The sequence below is a fragment of the Prunus mume genome, unplaced genomic scaffold, assembly GCF_029339155.1.
Source record: "Prunus mume cultivar Tortuosa unplaced genomic scaffold, ASM2933915v1 scaffold30, whole genome shotgun sequence".
Classification (NCBI taxonomy): Eukaryota; Viridiplantae; Streptophyta; class Magnoliopsida; order Rosales; family Rosaceae; genus Prunus; species Prunus mume.
In genome coordinates this window covers 41,845-65,150 of record NW_028296576.1, presented here as the reverse complement: position 1 = coordinate 65,150, position 23,306 = coordinate 41,845, and the positions used below count along the sequence as shown (strand labels likewise).

Below are 23,306 nucleotides of genomic sequence, written 5' to 3'. Positions count from 1 at the left end.
CGCCCTCCGAAGGAAAATATCGCTTCACGTATTGATCCGGTAGAACCGCCTCCGCCAATGATGGAATTGTCCTTGTATTCCATTGTGTCGGACTATGAGGACCAAGAATATTTCAATTGTATGATGAGTGAGTAGGTATTTCAATTGTATGATGAGTGAGATATGAATTTTATAATAAATATGGACACGTGGCAACCGAAAATTTTATTTAAAAATTTTATCCGAAAAATGTTATCTTAAATTTTAAATGAAAATTTTATAATAAATAGTGACACGTGACAACCGAAAATATAATCTAAAAAACCTTATCAAAATTAATGGTTTAAAGTATAAAAAAAATAGGAAATAAAGTACAATGAATAGTAATTGCCTTAGACTTGCCCTAGACTTTGCCCTCATGAGTGGAACCACAAATGCAAAGGCTGACACTATTCACGTAAATAGTGGCAGCACTTGCTTGCCCTTGCCTTAGACTTAGCCCTTGTGGGTGGAAGTGCTCTTAGGATGAGAAGAATGAGACTCGAATTACTACTTCTGCTCTCTCTCTCTTTAAACCTGGTAAGGAGATATAGACAATAGAAATTTAAGCTACATTTTCAAAATAGTTCACATGTGCTCGGGACATTGAGAATTTTATGATTTTTTTAATGTCATTGAAAATAAGAAAAAATAATTTCATGTCATTGAAGGTTTTTTTTTTTATGACATTAGTTATTCACGTGTTTTTTTATATTATAACACTAGTTATTCATGTGTTTTTATTTATTTATAATATTCTTCGACATGAAACTCCATGCATGTCACAAAATCTTCGTCTGATTCACAATGTAGACAATTTTTAATAACCTCTGGGATACATTTGATATACGATATATAAGCCTTTCATGAATTAGAGAGCGATTAGTTAATTAAAATATTAAACCTCAATCTTTGGTCACTAATGGATAGGCAACGGTAGACTTGATGTTCTAAGAATAATCCAACATTTATAATACAGTAAACGTAAAACTAGTTCGAAACGAAACTAGAAATATAATTCTTCAATTATGCCAAAGATCGAGATCTATTAAGAAGTGAATTTTTATTGTAAATTTATTTACAAACGATGTGATTTTTTAAAATTATAAAACGATATTGTAAATTACTCTAATATACGAAGAGGTGGATCAAACTCGGGTGCAAAGGGGCACATTGCGTTGGCAAAATGATATGATATTTACAAAGCCATTTCTGTAGTGGGACAATTCATCTATAACAAAGCTACGCCACCACAATTGACTAGCCACTACTAGGTATCAGACTCATCACAAATATACATTATCCTTGAGTTCATATGAGTCGAACACAAAGCAAACCGTTTAACCCACATCCCAGAGCTTGATCTAAGAACACCACCAGCAGCAATGTACTTTTTGACAAATGAGTACAGCTGCAATAGCCAATATCATACCAAACAGTGCATATTGGGGCTTACGTGGGGAGGAAGGCTGATCAAAAGCAAGTGACAAAATCTCTAAGCAGAGGCCAGTGAGTGAACGCCTTCTCTACCCAAGTAGCCTACAAAAGAAACTATAGTATTACGTCATAAAAGTTCATACATATCTTGTAATAAATAAACGTTGGTTAATTATGGTTACGAAGGAATTAATTCAGTTAAAGTTTACAATCTTGTACAACAGCTTTGATGCAAGATTGCATAGGACCTAGATTTATTAGTTTCCTAATATATTTGTTAGTTTCCACTACTACAAAAAAGGAAAACCACGACAGGAATTCACCGTCGTGTATTCTGTTTTCAAATGGTCGTGGAATCCACCGACATCTTTTCCATAACAACCACGACGGTGAATAACCGTCGTTGTTAAAACAAAAAACGTCATCAAAAAATAAAAACCGACGTCTTTGTGCTGCAAAAAGACATAAAAACAGTCGATGATAGGAATAGACCAACTCCAACAAAAACAACGTCGTTAAAAAGGAAACAGATGACAAATATAAATACGACGTCTTTACAATCATAATAGACGCGTTATTGACACTACTACGTCACAACATTTCCCACAACCGTCGTAAAATAAATTTTCCACTTCGATTTTTTTGAATTATGACGTGGAAATAGATGTCGGTCATTACTTACGACGCATGTATTTACTTAGACGACGTTGAATTTGATAAATAACGTCGGTTCCAAATAAATGAGAGCCGTATTAGAATTTATACGTCATATTTTGAAAATAAAGCGACGTGGAAAAAATGATGGGGTCATTAATTACGACACGATAATTTATAAGGACGACGTTGTCGTCTATATACAACGTCGGTACCATGAAAAAGACCGTCGTGTTTAATAATTTATACGTCTTCATTAAAAAAATTAACGTCGCCTAATTCATAAATCTTAACGTCGACGAATTTAATGGACTTCAAATACCGTCGTGAATTCATCCTTTTCCACTTCGTTTATTAAAGAACTTACGACGTGGTAAATTCATGACGACGTCGTCTTTTGTAACGTTCGAGTTAAAATTCTCATCTTTTAGACGTCGGTATATGGGATTGAGTCGTGTTATTTTGAATTACATGGCGGTTCTTTATGCTTGTCCGACGTGTTATCCTGGATTACTGTTTCACAATAGCGTCGTGGTTCTTCATTGTTACTTTGCTTTAAGACGCCGGTAAATATATTGCGGTCGTTGAATGCTCCAAACGTCGTTATTTATTAGAACAAGCGTTTGTTTTTCACATTTTTATCAAAACCGTCGTGTTTTGTAATCTGGAACCAGTAATTTTTGTTCTGATTGTTTTGTGGCCAAAACCTGTATAATGAAAGTGAAGAAATCACATTACAATATATTACAAAATTAATGTCATACACTGCCAATTAAAAGCATCATTCAACCCATATATCTTCACACCCATCTCGAATATTTTGACTCCCTAACTCAACCACCACTTCATCAAATGTGTCAACATTTGGCATCCCCCTAGTAAATGGCTCACACTCAATTCTCACATCACCTAAGACATCATCACCAATAACATCATTATATTCTCTATTAGGCATTGATAACACTAGACCAACCACGATGCATCGGGTCGTCAACAAAAAATACTTGTTTGACTTGAGAAGCCAAAACAAATTGGTCATTCCTATGTCCAATTTTACTCAAATCTACAAGGGTAAATCCAAGTTCGTCCACTACAAGACCAGAAGTATTATCAATCCAATCACACCTAAAGACTGGGATTGTAAACTTTTGGTAGTCAAGGTCCCAAATTTCTTGAATGACACCATAGAAACCCATATTTGAGAGAATTGGGTTTTATCCTTGGCACTAGCAACTTGCATAGTATGTGCAAGTAAATAAACTCCACTATTTTGAGTTGTCCGCACATCATCTTGTGCCTTGATGTTGAATTTAATACCTTTAATGAGATAGCTCCTATATAATGGCACTGCCATGTTTGGACCAGCTGCTAGCCACCTTAAATTTTCTGATACGCCATGATTGTCTTCCTCATTAAGTTCACTTTGAACCTGCAAATTAATCATATAACTTAATTCAATCTAACATAGAAAGAAGAAAATTAAAAGTCCAATATGTTATTCAATAACATATACCTTGAAGCGTAGCCATTGAATGAAAGTGCTATTGTGCTTATCCTGCAGCCACTTTGTTCTCTTTCTAAATTTTGGATAAGTGGTCTGGATGTGGATCATATGTTGCCTACATGACACACAAAATTCAAGTATTACGGTCCCAAACATATAAGATAAACATAAGAAATAATTTAAAATGGAAACTTAAAGAATAAAACTCATACGTACTCGATATAAGGTAGGACTTCCTCCGTATTCTCCAAGACATATAGATGTGCTTGGTTCAACAGGTCCCGATCAACTACGCTCACTGTGCAACCTGATAATGGCTTTGAAACTCCCATCTTTTGGCTTGAAGGCACTCCAACTGTACTAACATCAGATAAATGCTCGGTACAAAACTCTCTGATTCTTCAACTATATACCGCTCAGCAATGCAACCTTCGGGACGAGTACGATTCTGAACATACCCCTTTAGCACTTTCATATATCTTTCAAACGGATACATCCATCTAAAATATACTGGCCACACAGACGAACTTCTCTGACAAGATGTACTACTAGATGAACCATGATATCAAAGAATGAAGGGGGAAAGTACTTCTCAAGCAAACACAAAGTAACTACTACATCTTCTTCCAACTTATCTAGCTTGGAAACATCAACAGTCTTTGCACATATAGCATTGAAGAAGAAGCACAAAAGAGTTATTGCATACCTTGCAGGCTTCTCCAAAACATGTAACGAATTGCCACAGGGAGCAATTGTTGCATTAAGGTATGACAATCATGTGATTTAAGGCCAAGAAGTCTTGAATCTTGTAAAGATACAAGATTTTTTATATTTGAAGAATAACCTTCAGGGACCTTCATACCATAGAAAGAATTGCAAACCTCTCTCTTCTCTGCTCTTGACAAATTCCAAGGCCCGGGAGGCAAACGAGTACGTCTTTCTCCATACTCGGGTTGCAAATCAGCTTTGACCCCATGTTCAATAAATCTAATCGAGCAGCAATCCCATCTTTATTTTTTCCAGGATCTCCAAAGCAATGTACCAATGATACTATCGCAAACATTCTTCTCAATGTGCATAACATCTAGGACATGCCTCACAGAAGGTATTTCCAATACTGAGATCAAAGAATATTGATTTCTTCTTCCAACAAACTTTGTCACCATCTTCAACCATATGCAGCACTTCTTCAGGTTAATGGCTCAGAGGCGTGCCATATTCAGGTTTCCCATTAAAAGCTGCACGTTGCCTCCTATATGGATGATTGATCGGTAACCATTTTCTATGCCCAATGTAACAAATTTTGTGGCCATTTTTCAACTCTGTGACTAGGTGTATCATCGCCGCATATTGGACAAGCTTTATATCCTTTAACAACACAACCAGATAAGTTTCCATAGGCGGGAAATCATTAATTGTCCACATTAATGCAGCTCTGAGTGTAAAGTATTCTCCATTATGTGCATCATACACTCCTCCAATCCCATCCCACAAAGATTTTAAATCATCAATCAAAGGCTCCAAGTAGACGTCTATATCATTTCCGGGTTGTTTAGGACCGGAAATCAATAAGGTCAACATCATGAACTTTCGTTTCATGCACACCATGGAGGGAGATTATATGTAACTAAGATAAGCGGCCAGAACTATATCGCTACTTAGAGAACGTGGGGATTGAATCCAGATGACAGAGCCAATCTCAAGTTTCTACTCATTACCAAACTCGGGCCATTTATCATCAAGAAGTTTCAAGACGGGAATCACTGGATGAGACATATAACCGTCAATTGATTTTCTAGCAGATGCCAAGTCAAACTCTTAGCGGTCTCATGTGATCAAACATCCTTTTAAACCTTGGAATTAGAGGAAAATACCACACCACCTTCACTGCACACCCTCTTTCAAGATTGAATCTTTGCCTTCCTTCCACCTTGAGATACCACAATTAGGACAATGAGTTAAATCCTCATACTCCTTCCTATACAAGATGCAATCATTGGGGCATGCGTGCATTTTCTCATAACTCAGCCCTAATGCACACAAAGTCTTTTTGCCTCATACATAGAGGCCGGTATTGTATTTCCTTCTCGAAGCAAATCGCCTTGAAGTATCAATAATTCAGAAATGTACATCACTCATCCCATATTTTGCCTTCAAATTATACAACTTCACTAATGCCGATAACTTCGTGTACTTTCTACAACCAGGTACAATGGTTGATCTCCATCCCCAATCACATTGGCAAACTCATAAGGATCAGATCCAAAATCACCAAAATCATTATCATCCATCTCTATTTCTTCGACACAAAACTGTACCTACTATGGTCATCATCTTCTTCAACATTTCTACTAGCATTAGTAGTTGCTTCCCAAGGTTCTCCGTGAAATGTCCAATTCTTATAGCTTTGGTCAACTCCATTAAAGTATAAGTGATCCCTTATAATTCCAACCCCAAACAATTTCAAATTAACACATTTAACACATGGACAACGGATATGTGTGGTAGTTAGAAGATTTTCTGAAAAGTTCAAAAATGCTTCCACCCCTAACTCATATGCCTTCGATCTTCTATCGAGTGCATCCATGACTTATCCATCTCCGACACTATACCCTATTATATATAATAAAGTGAAAAGGAAAGCAATGACCATCACTATAGCAGATTATATAAAGTCTAATAGCAAGTAATATACAACATAGACGACGGTTTTTAAACAAAAACAGACGTATTTGACATATATAGACGACGGATTTTACGTCGTCTAATTATAACCACGACGGTAGTTACATAACACCGCGTGTATAATAAAAACGACGGTTTAAAGTAAAACCCGTCGTATGCCTAAAACGCGTCGATATCAGTTTATTTTCAAGATCCCAAAACCCTATTAAGAACACAACATAGACATGAAACCAAGCAAGAAACCAACATATACGTGAAACCAACATATACTAAGCATGAAAACAATAAATCCATTCCCAATTCAACATAACAGAGAGTGATTAAAAGATCCGACAAAATGAAATCCATTCCCAATTCAACATAACAGAGAGTGATCAAGAAAACATTAAACAGAAAATCCATGAACCCATACCTCCAACAACATTATTAACAGATCGCAAAACATATACCTAAAACCCTTTAACAAAACAACGTAATATATCATTCAATGAATTTACAAGGGGAAGAGAGGGTTTGTACTTACAGTTGATGAGCTCACAGATTATGACCAAATTGGATTTGACACAGCCTGGCCCAACTTTGAATTAGAGATGAAGTGAGAGAGCGAAATGTTATGTTGCGCGAAATCTGACAATTTTAGGGTTCAGGGTTAGAAGTATAAAAATAAGAGCCAAATCTGAAAATTTTAGGTCCCGCGAATATTTTAAGAAAGCGCGCTTTTTAAAACATCGACCGAAAAAACACGCGTCGTTAAAATTTAACATTAAACATGACGCTTATTACATTAAGGACGTCGTGGTAAAACTATGTACCACGCAAAATCAAAAAAGGCGTTAAAACTATGAAAAACCACGGCGGGGTTAATTAACTACCGACGTTGTAAATAATAATAAACGACTCACGTGTAAACAAAACGTCGTTTAAAAGAGAAACGACGTCGGATTTTTCACCATACGACGTAAACTCAATATTCCACGACTCAATCACCGTCGTTAAAAGTAATACCCTAAACTTTAAAACCCTAAATTATATATTTGTAAAATTTAATTTTATAAAATTGTTTATGGTTTTACATCCTAATAAATAACAAACATAAACCCTAAACCCCAAAAATTATACTTTAACCATAAACCCTAATAAATAACAACCCTAATCCCCAAACCCTAAACCCTAAACCATCAAACTATGTAAGTGATGCTATGACTCATCAAAACAATTTTATTTAGGTTGGACATTTTAATCTTTTATTACACAAACTGCATTTTTTTGGGTTTTAGGGGGAAGAAAATATATCAATGACTTCATAGGAGTTGAAGTTGAATTTTTTGAATTTATTTTAAATTTATTTTTAAAATTTTGAATTAAAAATAATAAAATATTCTTATGTCAACAACAAACCACGGCGGGGTTAATTAACTACCGACGTTGTAAACAATAATAAACGACTCACGTGTAAACAAAACGTCGTTTAAAAGAGAAACGACGTCGGATTTTTCACCATACGACGTAAACTCAATATTCCACGACTCAATCACCGTCGTTAAAAGTAATACCCTAAACTTTAAAACCCTAAATTATATATTTGTAAAATTTAATTTTATAAAATTGTTTATGGTTTTACATCCTAATAAATAACAAACATAAACCCTAAACCCCAAAAATTATACTTTAACCATAAACCCTAATAAATAACAACCCTAATCCCCAAACCCTAAACCCTAAACCATCAAACTATGTAAGTGATGCTATGACTCATCAAAACAATTTTATTTAGGTTGGACATTTTAATCTTTTATTACACAAACTGCATTTTTTTGGGTTTTAGGGGGAAGAAAATATATCAATGACTTCATAGGAGTTGAAGTTGAATTTTTTGAATTTATTTTAAATTTATTTTTAAAATTTTGAATTAAAAATAATAAAATATTCTTATATCAACAACAAACCACGACGTTGTAAATAATAATAAACGACTCACATGTAAAAAGGACGTCGTTTAAAAGAGAAACCATGGCGGATGTTTCACCATCAGACGTAAAATACATATTCAACGACCTAATCACCGTCGTTATAAGGTATTAACCTAAACCCTAATAAACGACTTACTTGTTCAAAAGCACGTCGTTTAAAAGCGAAACCATGGCGAAATTGTCATCAAAACGACGTCTTATGTACGTCCCATCACGTCTAAATATCATTTTACGTCGTTTTTTACATAATTATGTCGTTGGAAAGTTATTACACGTCGTTACGCAATTTGTTTTTTCTTTTATATTATGAAAACCTCAACAAATTTTCAGGGAAAAAAAGGATGTATATTATAGACAAAATTTGTACATTATATATTATAGACAAAATTAGTACATATAAAAATATCAAGTGTTCCAAAAATCCTCTAATCCATATGAAGGCAAACAAACTCTGCCCATTCTTTCCTGACTTCATCAATGGCTGCTTGGGGGTATGGCGCTTGATCTTTTCCCTTGGCAAACTGCAATCCATAAACAATGATTATTAAGCTTTACAAAATAAAAAGAAATTCAGACACAGACGACGTTTTTTTCATAACCGACGTAGTATATCGATTCAACGACGGTAATTTTAAATGACCGTCGTTGATAATACAAAACCACAAAAAATGTTTCTGAAAATTTTATTCTTACCTTCTTCTCAAACTCCAAGGAAGGATCCATGATGATGTCCCTCATGAAGCGCATCACATAATACCCGCATTCGACACTCTGGGTTGCTTTGGTGTGCCTGGCAGAGTTTTCCAGATTGGTGCTTTACGGCCTGGTCTGCCTATGTGGGAATTATAAATTTTTAAAGCACTGTTCACGATGTTTTTGCCCTCCTCATCAACCACACGATTTCCAGGCAGAGGATCCAGAAAATAGACGGTTTCCCTCTTTGCCCTCACAATCAGCAAGATCCAATGACGGCTGCACAAAAATAAAATAAAAACGATGCGGTTAATATAAAAAGTCAGCACCAGAGGGAAAACGACGTTTATTTATAAAAACCGACGTATTATATAGTTTCACACGACGTAATAACTTAATCATCGACGTCATTATAAATTTATCACGACGATAATTAACTACCGACGTGGTTAGTTGTTTCAAACGACTCAATAAATAAATAACCGACGTGGTTAGATGTTTCAAACGACACAGAATTAGTTAAACAGTTTTATAAGTGGTCAATTAGTGAAAATCATACAAACAAAATCCTTTTAAGGAGACTAACCCTGGATTGTAAGGCATCATGAAAATCTGTTCACCATCTGTTTTTTGAAGTCGACTGGCTACAATTCGTGATCTCGATTAGTGACCCAGCGTTGGTAACTTGAGCAGGGTCGATAAAGCCAACCATGCTGCACATATTTGCTTCTCTCAAAACATCATATAAGCACCTAAATATATAAAACAAACGACGGTTATTTATACACAAACGACGTATTATACAATTTCACCGACGAATGAAATAGAAAGCAGACGTGATAACTAATTTATCACGACGGTAAAAAAAGAACGACGTGGTTAGTGGTTTAAAACGACGTAATAATTAAACAACCGACGTCTTATGATATAATGTTTGATATTTGATTAGGACAAACCTCATATATACTGCAACCACAGTAGCCCCAATTTCTTCCATGCCTGCAAACTGTGTAATATCTTCATGCAAGACGAAGGTACTTCGATCTGCACCAAACACCTCCTTCTCAATGTTGAAGGTCATGATCTTCTCCTGAGGCTTTAGTGTCGTTTCCACATAACGACAAAGGGACTGTAAGGAAGATGGCACCTCCACATTCGAATAATCAACTACTTCATTACCCTGTTTAAAGAAATAAAGCAAAATAAAATGACGTGGTAATTCATTAAAAACGACGGTTTAAATTAAAAACGTCGTCGATTATAATTTAAACGACGATAATTAAATATCGTCGTTTTAGATAATTTATTACGTCGTAGAAAATAAATTCGACGTCTAATGTGAAAACAAACGACGGTTTAAAGAAAAATATCGACGTCTGAAATGTGAAAAACAAATTAAAAAGGCAAAGTTATGAGAATATACCTCCTCGTCATGCTCTTCTTGTTTTTCTTCTTTCTTCTCTTCATCATTTGTGTCTTCCTTTTGGCCTTCATCTTTTTTCTCTTTTTTTTCTTCCTTCTTCCCTTCATCTTTGTTTTCTCCCATCTTCTGTTCATCTTTATTTTCTTCTTCTTCTCTTCATCTTGATTATCTAAAGCCCCAGATTTCTGTTTTAAATAATAAAGAAATATATATATATAAGACAGATTGTACAGAGAGTAAAAAAATTAAACCAAAACGTCGTGGTAAGGCATAACCTAAGACGGTATGTAAGAATTATGGACGTCTTAAAATTATTAAACGATGGTAAATAATAAACGTCGTGGTAATTGTATATTACGTCGTTAAGGACTAAAACCGTCGTCTAAAAACCACAAAGTACGACGTCTAGTGGCGTGTAAAACAAGTAAACTAAATACGACGTGATATTTAAATAAACACGACGGGTTATTTATAAAATCGTCGTGGTATGTTTTTAAAACGACGGGTTTATTCATAATAACGACGTCTAATGTAAAAAAAAAGAGAATTCAAAGTTCAGTTATGTTACCGCTTCTTCCTCTGTTCCCCATTTTTGGCAGTATCATCCTCTAAATGTTGGGATCTCCCTTCAGCCCCAGAACAGCTTGCTTTATCAGACATTGGATTTTTGGGACTTTGCTGTAGACCTTGGTTTTGAGAGGGGCTAGTTTTCGGTTTAAGCATGCTTGGATCAAAATTGGGGATGAGGTGGGAAAGCTGACTTAGTAAATGTTCCCTCTCAGCCTCTACTAATTGTTTGGTTCTAGCTTCCATCTTCTTAGTCTCCTCTTGAAGGACAATTCTTACACTTTCCTTCAATTGATCAGCAAACTTTACCCTCTGTGTCTAGGTAAATTGAAGAATTGCCTAGGGGAAATCCCAGCACCTACCCTCTTACTCTCCCGATGCTCGGGACCCAAAGCCAAGGTCAAGACATCATTACGCGATTACACTCATTCAGCCAAGAAAACACACGACGGTTATTTATAAACAAACAACGCGAAGTATATAATTTCACACGACGCACCAATATAGAAATCGACGTTATAATATATTTATAACGACGCGTTAATTAAAACCGACGTGGTTAGATGTTTAAAACGACGCAATAAATAAACCACCGACGTCTTTTGTCAGAATTACTGAAAACGAGTTGTGATTCCAGATTTAGATCTTTCACGACGTTTTTGAAAACATTTCGACGTAGTAATAACATTAAAACGACGGAAAAAATTAACCACCGACGTCTTATCTATAATTACAGAAAACAGAGTTGTGATTCCAGCTTTAGATCTTTCACGACGTTTTTTAAAATATTTCGACGTAGTAAAATCATTGACACGACGAAAAAATATAACATAAGACGTAATAAGAATTATATATACACAGTTTAATAAAATTTTAAAACAGAGTGTGTAGGCTTACAATTAATTTTGCTTTCTCTGCCACCTTTGGATCTGGGATGTTACCATGTTTGTCCTGTCTAGCTTTCTTCCATAAGGTAGATCGATCAATTTCTACCCAGGCATGGTTTCCTCCAATTGATCCTCCAAACCAGCATATCCTTTTCGAGACAATCGATGATTGTACTCAAGTTTCTCCCTAATCTGTGAATGTTGAGAATGCACAGACTCAAATTCTTTGGATAACCTTGAAGCTACAAAGGCATCCCATTCTGCTTTCTCTATGAATTTATATACTTCAGGGGGTTGGCTTAATTTCTCCCTCTCCTTGATGTATGGAAGGATATAATGCCTCGTCAGTGTAGACTTGAAATCCTTCCATTTCTTGGCAGAGAAGATAACACCGAGGTCTTGCCCCCTTGACCTACCACAAAAGCCATGTCAACGGCTTCCCAAATCTGCTCCTTTATATCATTGGGGATTTCAGCCCATTTCTTGTCCACAAGTGGGACTCTGGAGCGTGCCAACACACCAATGTAGGACTGCATCTCAAGTATGTGCAGGCCACATCCTTTCCCCCTTTATTGTACTCAACAACTGGCTTGATTTTCTGCAATTTTCTCTTCACAACACGAGGCATTGTGCTCATACCTCGACTGACTTTGAATCCTCGAAATTGTTGTCGGGCTGCTTGGTTCTGTCTCAGCAGATGAAACAAACTTCATCTTCTTCAAGGGCTTGTCTTGAGGAGTTACCATTCCAAGCTCCTTACCTCCATTTTTTTTGGAGCCAGAGTACTTACTTTGGTCTTGAGAAACCATGGTTACAGAATAAACAAACCTGCAAGTGAAAATATTTCGGGAAAAAATTAGAACACAAACGACGGTTATTTATAAACTACGACGTATGATAAGATTTTACACGACGTAATAACATAACATCAGACGTAATAAATGTTTAAAGAAGAAACAATATAAATGTTTAAACAACGACGAAACAATATTAAATAAGACGTAATAAGAACTTATTACGGCGATATTTACACGACGTCGTGATATTCATATTAACACGACGTAAATATTAATATACCGTCGTGTTATGGATATTCACACGACGTGAATAATAAGCTACCGTCGTATTTATAAGAAACCAAAAACATTTTTCTTTCTCTGTGAATGTTTGATTGCAGGTTTAATTTCTCTGAAACATGGTTTTTGTTTTTCCTAATTTGATAAAATACAAAGAAAAAAAGCTTTGGCATCTTTTTATAGACGACGGTATCTTAAAACAACGTCGTGGTATGAACATTCACACGGCGTCAATAATAAGATACCGTCGTCTATATAAGATACCAAACCCTACTTTCTTTCTCTCTGTATTTTATCAAATTAGGAAAAACGAAAACCATGGTTCAGAGAAATCAAACCTGCAACTAAACAAGCAAATAAAAATTTGACCGTCATTTTAAAAACAACTTAGATCAATTTTAAGACGACGCTAGGACGACTGACGAACCGTCGTGGTCTACATATTTAACCACGTAAATACAAAGCTACCGTCGTCTTATTTAGTTGAATTAGTTGTGTTCAAAGTTGAAACTTTCCCTCTCTTTCTGTGTATTTTATCAAACTTGAAAGAATAAAAATGATTTTCGCCAGAAAAAAGGTAAAAAGATTTTCAAAACAAAAACAGTATGAGCATGCAAAATAGCAACAAAAATAGTGAGAAATGAAAGCTTACCTTTTGCGTGCAATGAAAGCTTTCTCTCGGATTTTGGTGTTTAAGTTCAGAGGCGACGACGAAGACAAGAGGAAGACGATGAGATACTCTGACAAGGAAAAAGACGAAAAGTTTTCCGAGATTGAAATTTTTCTCGGTTTGGAAACAAAGTGCATGTGTAAGTCAGGTAGACGAAAAGTTGTATATGTATACAAACCGTTTCATAGTAATAAGACGGCGGTTTACATATAACGACGACGTATTAATAGACAAACTACGACGTTAATTTGAACTTATGACGTGGTACATAAATACGACAGTAGTGTTGTATGTACCGCCGTAGTAAACTCCTAAATAAAAGTCGATAACTCAATATCTCGCGTCATGGTAGAAATATTTAACACGACGGTTGTTTTAAATTTACGACGTTTATTTTTATAATATACGTCGTTTTATTGTAATATACCGACGTGGATAACACTAAACTAAAACGACGTATTATTTTTTCACGACGTGGATTCGTTTTTACACGTCGTTATGTGTAATATAACCGACGTGGATTTTATTTTTTTATTATAAATATAATTTTTTCCCCTTTTTCTTATAGTTTATTTTTCAAAAACAGTGCCTTATACATATAGTTTTTTTTCCCGAGGAAATTAATGTTCTAGAATTTATAAAGTTTCTTTTCTAGGTGACTGATTTAAATCAAATAAAAATATAAAACAACGATTGCTTTTGTTATACCGTCGTTGTTTCTTGTCGTCTTAAGTAAGAAGAAAACGACGTAATGTATTTGTTACCGACGAGGATTATTTTGTTAAACGTCGTTATGTGTAATATAACCGACGTGGATTTGGTTTTTTAATTATAAATAGGGTTTTTTTCCACGGGTTCTTTCAGTTTTAGTATTCGATTAGGGTTTCAACTTCTTCTTGCCCCTTTCTCTGTCTCACCTCATCTCTTGGGAGGCAATTGTTTGAATGTTGGTTATCTGTGGCTGATTGCAAATCACCAATTTTCAATAAATTGTCTCTCTGATTGCAAATCTGTGGCTGCCGTCGTGAAGTTTTAGGAGGCAATTGTTTGGATGTGAATGTGTGTGTGCGTTTGTGTAGATACACAAACGCACACGCATCATTCACTTCCAAAAATTGTCTCTCGATTGCAAATCTGAGGTTGCCGTCGTCAAATTTCAGATGCAATTTTTTGGATGTTAATGTGTATGTGCGTTTGTGTATCTCAAAGACACAAATACACATACATCATTAACCTCTAAAATATTGTCTTCTGGTAAGATTATGATGAGCAACAGAGTTCCATCTTGTAAGATTTCTAACCCTTGTGATCTCGAATAATCTGATTATGTCGGCGGTTTTCTATATAAACCGCCGTGGTTATTTCAATTCTTGTCGTTAAGTAGATCTACCGACGTAGGATAACAAAATCCAAGAAATAAATTGTTAAAAACAATTCTTATTCAGACGACGGTTTAAATATAATGTATGACGTATAAAGTGGACAAATACGACGTTAAATTCTATAATACGTCGTTATATGAAAACCCCAACTTGGTAAGATTTAAAGATGTCGTCGTAGAAATACGAGAAAGACGTCGTTATATTTACCTTTGCCGTAGTTGTACATTAATTTAATACGGCGGTATTTTGTATTTTACCGCCGTGGATTTATTTGTAATTATACGGCGCCTTATACGAAAACTTGGTCGTGTTAATTTCCGGGTAAAAACGACGGCTTTTTTTGAAACCGTCGTCTTTACTTTCTACGTCGGTCGGTTCATAACTTCCGCCGTTATTTGTTGGCTACGATTTTACCTCTTGAAAATCCTATTTCAATAAGACGTCGGTTTTTAAATTAAGTACGTCGTGTTTTATGAACAGCCATTTGAAACTCCATTTTTTAGTTGTCTAATGTGTTATTACGTGGCGGTTTTATAAAACCGTCGTCTTTTAAAAAACAACGACGATTTTCACTTAGACCGTCGTGTTTTTCTGGTCGTCTTTTTCACTTTTTGTAGTAGTGTTCCTAGATTCTCTAGTTTTCCAAATTCTAGTGGGATTTCTATTTTTCCAGATTTCTAGTTTTAAGTTTCCTATTTTATTTGGGTTAAGATTTCTGTTTAATCAATGGATTTCCACATGCACAACCAAGGGATTTTCAAACCCTTGTCATGCGAAAGTTCCTAGAAATTTCGTCCCTTGCCATTATTGGAAGATGAAGTCAGAAAAGTCTTTTTATTATAAGTGCTGTTATTTCCACTCATCATGTAAATTTGAAAAAAATACAACATTATTTTTCCACCCACCATTATTCCTAAAACACCATTTATGTGGCATGCCAACTCATCTAATAAAGCTAAGTCTTTTTTAATTTTTTATTATTATATCCTAATTAAAGCAATAATTACCAAACAGTCTTTCCATCCCCCTCTTTCTTCTTCCTCCTCCCCCACCCTCTTCCCACAAAATTTCCATTATCGCCAGAGTTCTCACCGACGCCGCTAAACCCATCTCCCTCACTCATTCTCCCATGACAGTTCCCTCTCTTCACCATGGTAGTTGTATCGGATTTCTCACTGCCGCTGCATCATGATTCATGCCTTTCTTGTCTTCTACATTTTCTAGATCTATATATAAAGATAATTGGTTTGACGCTTCTATAAACGGTTGTGTGCTCATATTTTTTTTAACGAAATGAAAACAAAAACGTAAAAATTGCATAAGCGGAGGAATATCACAGTTGTCTAGAACTTCAGTTGCATCAACCAGAAAGTCCAAGTAGCTTTCCCATATAAATTGAGAACTCCAAGGACAATCAGTTGATAGATACTCTGGCCAATGATATTCCTCCACATGGCCTTGGTTATGAAGCTAGTACCCCTCCCAACTAGGGGCCTTTTCATAAGTCCATCATTTAGAGGCTCTATTGCCAGCAGGGACGGATTTACAGAGGAGTAAGGGTGGTCAAGTGACCCTTGCAACCTCTGAAATCTGCCATTGAAGGGGAGAAAATTGACCCCTGCAAAGTGTTTGATAAAAGTCCCCAAAGTGCCCACAGGTGCTTCTCTAGCGCGCTTGTTTCTTCTTTTTTCCCTCGACATCAAAACGGCGACCTTCTACTAAAGGTTATTTTAAAAATTAAAAAAAAAATAGCGAAAACAACGTCGTTTTGGCTCAGTTAAAAAAAAAAAAAAAAAAGGGCGTGACTCTGTTTAAAGCAGAGCCCGATACCTCCCTCCCCATATCGGTTTCAGCTCCATTTTTCAAATGTCAAACCCTAAATCCTAAACCCCTAATCATATTGAACCAATCTTCACCCAATCCGACGAATGGCTTCCCTAGTCCACCCATCTGACACGAGCGATAGCGACACCCTCAAAGTGGAGGCAATAAAGGAAAAAAATCAGCCCCAAATTCAATTTTATTTCAAAAGAAGATTTGTCATTATTTTCCATCAAATTTGAAAATATGTTATCTTAATTTCTATTTATCTTATGCTTTAAGTAATTAATAAATATTCTTATATGTTTTTTATTCTCTTGATTAGTTATTTTGTTGAGTTTTTATTTTGGTTAGTTAGTTTAAATAAATTAGGGCTTTTTAATAATTAGATTGTATATGCTTAAGTTAGATTATATCTTGGTATATTGGATTAATTTTTGTGTTTGTTAATTAATGAAGATTCTCATATATTATTGTTTTATTAGTTGTTGTGATTTTATTTTGGTTAGTTTGAATAAATTAGGGATTTGTTTGATAGATTATATTTGTATTTGTTATTTGTATGCTCTATTGATTATTTCTACCGATGCATATACAGTTATGGAACGATATTTCAAGAGAAAGTTTTCATCAACTACTTCTAGTTCGAGGGTGGGTAGTTCAAGTTTAAGAGATGTGGGTATTTCGAGAGATGTGGTGGGTAGTTCGAAAGAAAGTGAGTTGCAAGATGTCTTGGCTAATCTTCCTACAGACCCTAGACTTTGGCCTCAATTGTTAGATTATGATCCTAACATTCGAGACGAAGTTCGAAAAGCATACCTACAAAAAGGTCCATGTCAACCTAAGGATCACACATTTCCACAAACCGATCTTTCAAGGTATGATCAACGCTTTAATGTCAAGTGGTTTGATGAGTTTGACTGGTTGGAGTATAGTATTAGTAAAGATACTGCATTTTTCCTTTATTGTTATCTCTTCAAATCCAATTTCAAAATTGGTCAAGGGTGTACGATGCCTTCACAGAGATGGGTTTTAGAAATTGGAAGAAGAAAGATAAAATTAGGCAACATATTGGAGGTGTTGGGAGTGTTCATAATCAATCTAGACAATATTGTGTGAATCTTATGAATCAGAAGCAACACATCCAAACAGTTTTGATAAAGCAATCAGACTAAGCTCGCATTGATTATCGTATTTGCTTGACAGCTTCTCTTGATTGTGTGAGGTTTTTGTTGAAGCAAGGTCTTCCTTTTCGTGGTCGTGATGAGAGTGACACTTCAAACAACAAGGGGAATTTATGTAGAACTTTTACAATTTCTTGCTAATCATCATGAGAAAGCTAAGGTCGTTGTGTTAGAAAATGCTCCAGGGAATCTCAAGCTAATAGCTCCAACAATTCACAAAGATCTTGTGAATGCTTGTGCAACTGAAACTATTAAGAAGATCATTAAGGACATGGATGGTGCAATCTTCTCTTTATTAGTTGATGAATCACACATGATATATAAGTAAAAGAACAAATGGCAGTGGGGTTTTGTTATGTGGACAAAAGGGGGGATGTAATTGAAGGGTTTGTGGGCATTCAACATGATAGCGATACTACATCAAACTCACTCAAAGAGGTTATTGACACATTGTTTTCAAGAGAAGATTGAGAATTTCCATGCTAAGAGGACAAGGATATGATGGAGCTAGTAATATGAAAGGTGAGTTCAATGGTCTTAAAACACATATTTTAAGAGAAAATCCATGTGCCTATTATATTCATTGTTTTGCACATCAACTTCAATTAGATCTTGTGGCCGTGGCAAAAGGAAACACCGATGTTGCTGCTTTCTTCACATCTTGCAATAGCTTAATTAATATTGTTGGAGCATCATGTAGGTGACGTGACATGCTTAGAGATCAAGTACAAAAGGATATTATAGAAGCTCTTGAAAATGATAATCTTCCAACAGGGGGAGGCTTAAATCAAGAAACTTGTCTTAAGAGTGTTGGTGATACACGTTAGAACTCACATTATGGTACATTACTCAGTATCATTTCTATGTTCAAATCTGTGGTGAAAGTGCTTCAATTGATTATTGCGGATGGCTCAACTGATAATATAGATTAAGTAAATAGGTCACTGAGAGAAATGCAATCTTTTGAGTTTGTATTTTACCTTTTTTTTATGAGATCTTTATTGGGAGCCACAAATGATTTGTCATAAGCACTACAAAGGAAAGAACAAGATATTGGGAATGCAATGTCTTTAGTCAAAGATTGCAAGGACACACTACAAAATATGAAAGATAATGGATTTGAAGCCTTGCTTGATCAAGTATGTTCCTTTTGTGGCAAACATGATATTCAGCTTCCATACATGGATGATGCATATGTAGCTAATTGGAGATCACATCGTAGAGCTCGTAGAATAACAAAAATCCATCATTATCGTGTGGACATCTTTATTCAAATCATTGAGTGGCAACTTGCGGAGTTAAATCATCGCTTTAGTGAGGTAACTACTAAGTTGCTTCTTTGTTTGGCATGTTTGAGTCCGAATGATTCATTCATAGCTTTTGAAAAACAAAAGCTTATTCATTTTGCTGAATTTTATCCTCAAGAATTTACTCCCCGAGACCTCTTGGCACATGAAGATCAACTTGGGATTTATATTCATCATATGTGTACGAGAAGTGATTTTTCTCAATTGAAAGGGATCGGTGGCCTTGCAAGAAAAATGGTGGAGAAAGGGTTGTATAGAACATTTAATAATGTCTATTTGCTTCTGACATTAGCCTTAACTTTACCCGTTCCAACTGCTTTAGTGGAGGAAACATTTTCTGCTATGAATGTCGTGAAAGGTCCACTTCACAACCGGATGGGAGATCAATGGTTGAGTGATAGCTTACTTGTTTATATTGAGAAAGATGTGTTTGTTTGTATTAATAATGAAACTATAATGGGATATTTTCAGAATATGAAAATTCGTCGTGGACAATTATAATGTGGTTTTTTCTACTAATTATAAATTATAAATTATCGTTTCATTTTTAAGGGTTTATTTTTTGATAGAAAATTTTTACCCCTTTAGACGTTGACCCCTACAAAGAAAATTCTTAGATCCGTCCCTAGTTGCCAGTACCAATGCCCTAAGAGGGTCCATAATCATGTTGACCCAAAGCAATTGCACAGCCGTAAGGGGAGCAGATCTTGAAAGAGATGTGAAATTTATCGTTATTTATTTGTGTCTTTCTAAACAAATATAATGGTGTAGCATGCGAGAAAAATCTGCCAGACCAACATACCTGAGACACATGCAGAAACAAAATTGATTATTAGAGCAACAACGTTAACTGTCAACTGGAACTGCACAAACTTTTGAATGTTTATGTACACTGAACGTCCCCATCTGGCCACATTTACTATAGTCTTAAAATTGCCATCCTATATGATGACATTAGCACTTTCCTTGGCAACCTGTATATACCTCATGAATTGGCTATTTAGAACTAGGAACAACATCCAATTATCAAGCAGCCAAGAGGTGTTAGAAAGCAACATAAATTGACAAAAAGAACAAGACACCAATTTTCTTTTTCGAGTAAATGTTATACAAGTTACAACAATCAAGTTGCATTCACCAGCTTCTTGGTAGGAGGGTACTGAAGAGGGCAGTTCTTATCACATCTAAGGCCTTTTCAGGTTTTCCTAGGAAGCAGTTCTATTTTGGTGGTCATTTCTGTCCAAGGGTAAATATGGGCACGAGGCACCAAAATAGTAATATTAGTAACAAAAATAATAAAACAAACAACAATAATTCGAAACTACAGCCTTAATTGTTTTTTCTTCTGGCTATGCACCAAGAATATATCTTTAGCATAATTATTTTACTCGGTAACATGACGCCCCATGTGTCCTACCATCAAAGATTATGTGTCTTGTCAACGCATGAAATGAGTTCGAGTAAAATATGTGACAAATCATATTATAGAATGAGTTATTTGAGTAAGATGATGCTTGGTCATCAAGGTTGAGACACACACAAGAAAAAGTAGCTGAGACACAAACCTCTGCTCCTGCTATGCCCATAGCAAGTCCAATATCTGCCTCGTGCAAAGCAGGAGCGTCGTCGATCCCATCGCCAGTCACTGCAACTACCTCACCAAATTCATCTCTCAGAGTTTTTACCAAGGTGTGCTTATCCAATGGTAAAGACCGAGCCATCACCTGTATCCACATGAACATTTAAATTTTCTGTGAACATCTTTAAATAGTTATGGTTGAGGTGAAAATCTTCCAATGAAATTATTTAGTAACCTGAATCCTCGGTATAACAGCTTTCTTCTGCTCAAGAGACATGTTACGAAACTCCTGTCCTTCTATGGCTAAACCATCCTCTGTGAGTATGCCGCATTCTTTAGCTATGGCTTTAGCCGTATTTATATTGTCACCAGTGACCATTCGTACAGTTATTCCAGCAGCTAAACAAGTTTGAACTGCATCCTTGACCCCAGGGCGCACAGGATCCTTGATACCGACAACTGCTATCAATGTAGCCATCATCTGGGATGTCATGTTCGATGGAAGAGTCATCTATATTTTTGAAAGCCAAGCAGAGCGTTCTCAAGGCTTCAGAAGCAAAAGAATTAATGACATCCGTGATATTCTTTACCTTTTCTAGGGAGAGAATAACAGATTCTCCTTTAAAGTCAATAAATTTGTTACACATTCTCAGTACTATTTCTGATGCACCTTTGCAAAAGGCTTGTTTCCCACCATGAGGATGAGCTACAAGCACAGACATTTTCTTCCTCACAGAATTGAAAGGTTCAACCTTAAGAATATTAACCTCTCTGCGCACGGCATCAAAATCGCCACCCAAAAGTAAACCAAATTCTAATAATGCTGACTCTGTTGGTGTCCCCGAAATGGAGGTCTTTCCGTCTTCCTTAATAACCTGAGAGCTTGTATTTTGGAATATAACCTGTCAAAGGATGCTTGATGCTCCAGATTTTTCTGATCTCAATATTCTCTACTCTCATTACCTCTTACATCCAAAAGATTTTCACATATCCATATCTTGTTAACTACCATGTGGTTTGTGGTTAATGTCCCTGTTTTATCTGTGCAGATGCAATTAGCAGAACCCATTGTCTCACATGCTGAGGGATGCCTTACGAGTGCCCTATAATTCATTAATTTTTTCATAGCAAAAGCAAGGCTCAGCTTCGCTGCCAATAGTAATCCTTCGGGAACTGCAACAACAATTATAGTTACTGCAATGACAAAGTAGTTCAATAGGATTACTGCATCGGTTGAAGACCAATCAGTGATCTCGTTGTTAAGTATTTTTTCCACCAAAAATCTTACTGCCAATACCAAAAATGTCAACACAGCAAAAGTCAGACCAATTTTACCAATCTTTCTAGCAACATCATTCAGCTTTACCTGCAGTGGGGTCTCACCTTCTTCTCCTTCACTCAGAGTTTCCATCAACTTTCCCCGTTCAGTTCTCATACCAACTGTTGTCACCAGCATTATACCTGACCCATCCTGCACTTTAGTTCCTGAAAGAAGAAAAGGCTTCTCTTCATATATATTCACCGGTTCACTCTCACCTGACAAGCTTGACTTGACTCATCAATCAGCAAAATGTATCCTGATATGAAAAGTCCATCAGCTGGAACTTGGTCCCCAATTGACAAATGGACAATATCTCCAACAACCAAGTCATAAATGGAAACTTTTTGTCTTTTCTTATCCCTAGTGACCTGAACAAAATCTTTCCCACACCATCGTACATGCCTTTTGGCCACCCCTCAGTGGCAATTCCAACTCCTATTGAAACCACAGCGCATACAAGGATAATTAATGTTAAGTCTTGTAGGGCTTCCCATACAAACACAAAAAATGTTCGGGGAGGTTTCTCCGTATAGCGGTTTAAGCAATAAGCATTTTGCTTGATTGATATGTTACTATCCTTGACACCTTCATCTAGCGAGACATAGACTTTCCTTAAAATCCCATCAATTTCACCGTGCATTTTCAAGGCCTTAATATCATGGCCACGCGTGATAGATGCTAGTTCATCTGGGTGAATGCTGAAACCTGCGGTTCTGGCATCTTCAGACAGTTTGTATTCATCCTGTCCTTCCTTTTCATTGGATCGATCACCAGCACCTGCTTCATAAGATCACATAACAGAGAAAGAGAGAAGGAATGAATACATGACATTAGCACACACATAATGAACTTTTGCTTGACCTATAAACTTAAAGATGATACCATCAATGAACTGCAGTGCTGCTTTTTGAACGTAAAGAGCAACTCGAATCTTTTCCTGGTAAAACAAAGAAAACTGATGACAATCAGTCCCCCAGAACTATAGTAGCAGTAAAAGTTCACAAGTAAAGTCTTCACCTGAAAATAACAGAGTAATCACCGGCTATATTCAAACATATATAGCTTGCAACTACATTGTGCATCTGCACGCATATATGCAGTTGTTTCTCTTGTACATTCCTCAAATAA

The 23,306-nt window shown here is 36.0% G+C and overlaps 1 pseudogene across 1 annotated transcript in view; it reads right to left on the bottom strand.

Annotated features, from left to right (window-relative positions):
* Nucleotides 1-23,306, bottom strand: part of LOC148914232 (putative calcium-transporting ATPase 11, plasma membrane-type) — a 44,245-nt pseudogene that overhangs the window by 5,708 nt on the left and 15,231 nt on the right. The window contains exons 2-8 of the transcript XR_016123149.1: nt 23,061-23,115; nt 21,093-22,955; nt 20,844-21,002; nt 20,077-20,252; nt 19,907-19,984; nt 16,285-16,490; nt 15,974-16,147 (exon numbers count right to left, since the gene is read on the bottom strand). The product of XR_016123149.1 is annotated as a putative calcium-transporting ATPase 11, plasma membrane-type (transcript). The remainder of the gene's footprint in view (nt 1-15,973; nt 16,148-16,284; nt 16,491-19,906; nt 19,985-20,076; nt 20,253-20,843; nt 21,003-21,092; nt 22,956-23,060; nt 23,116-23,306) is intronic.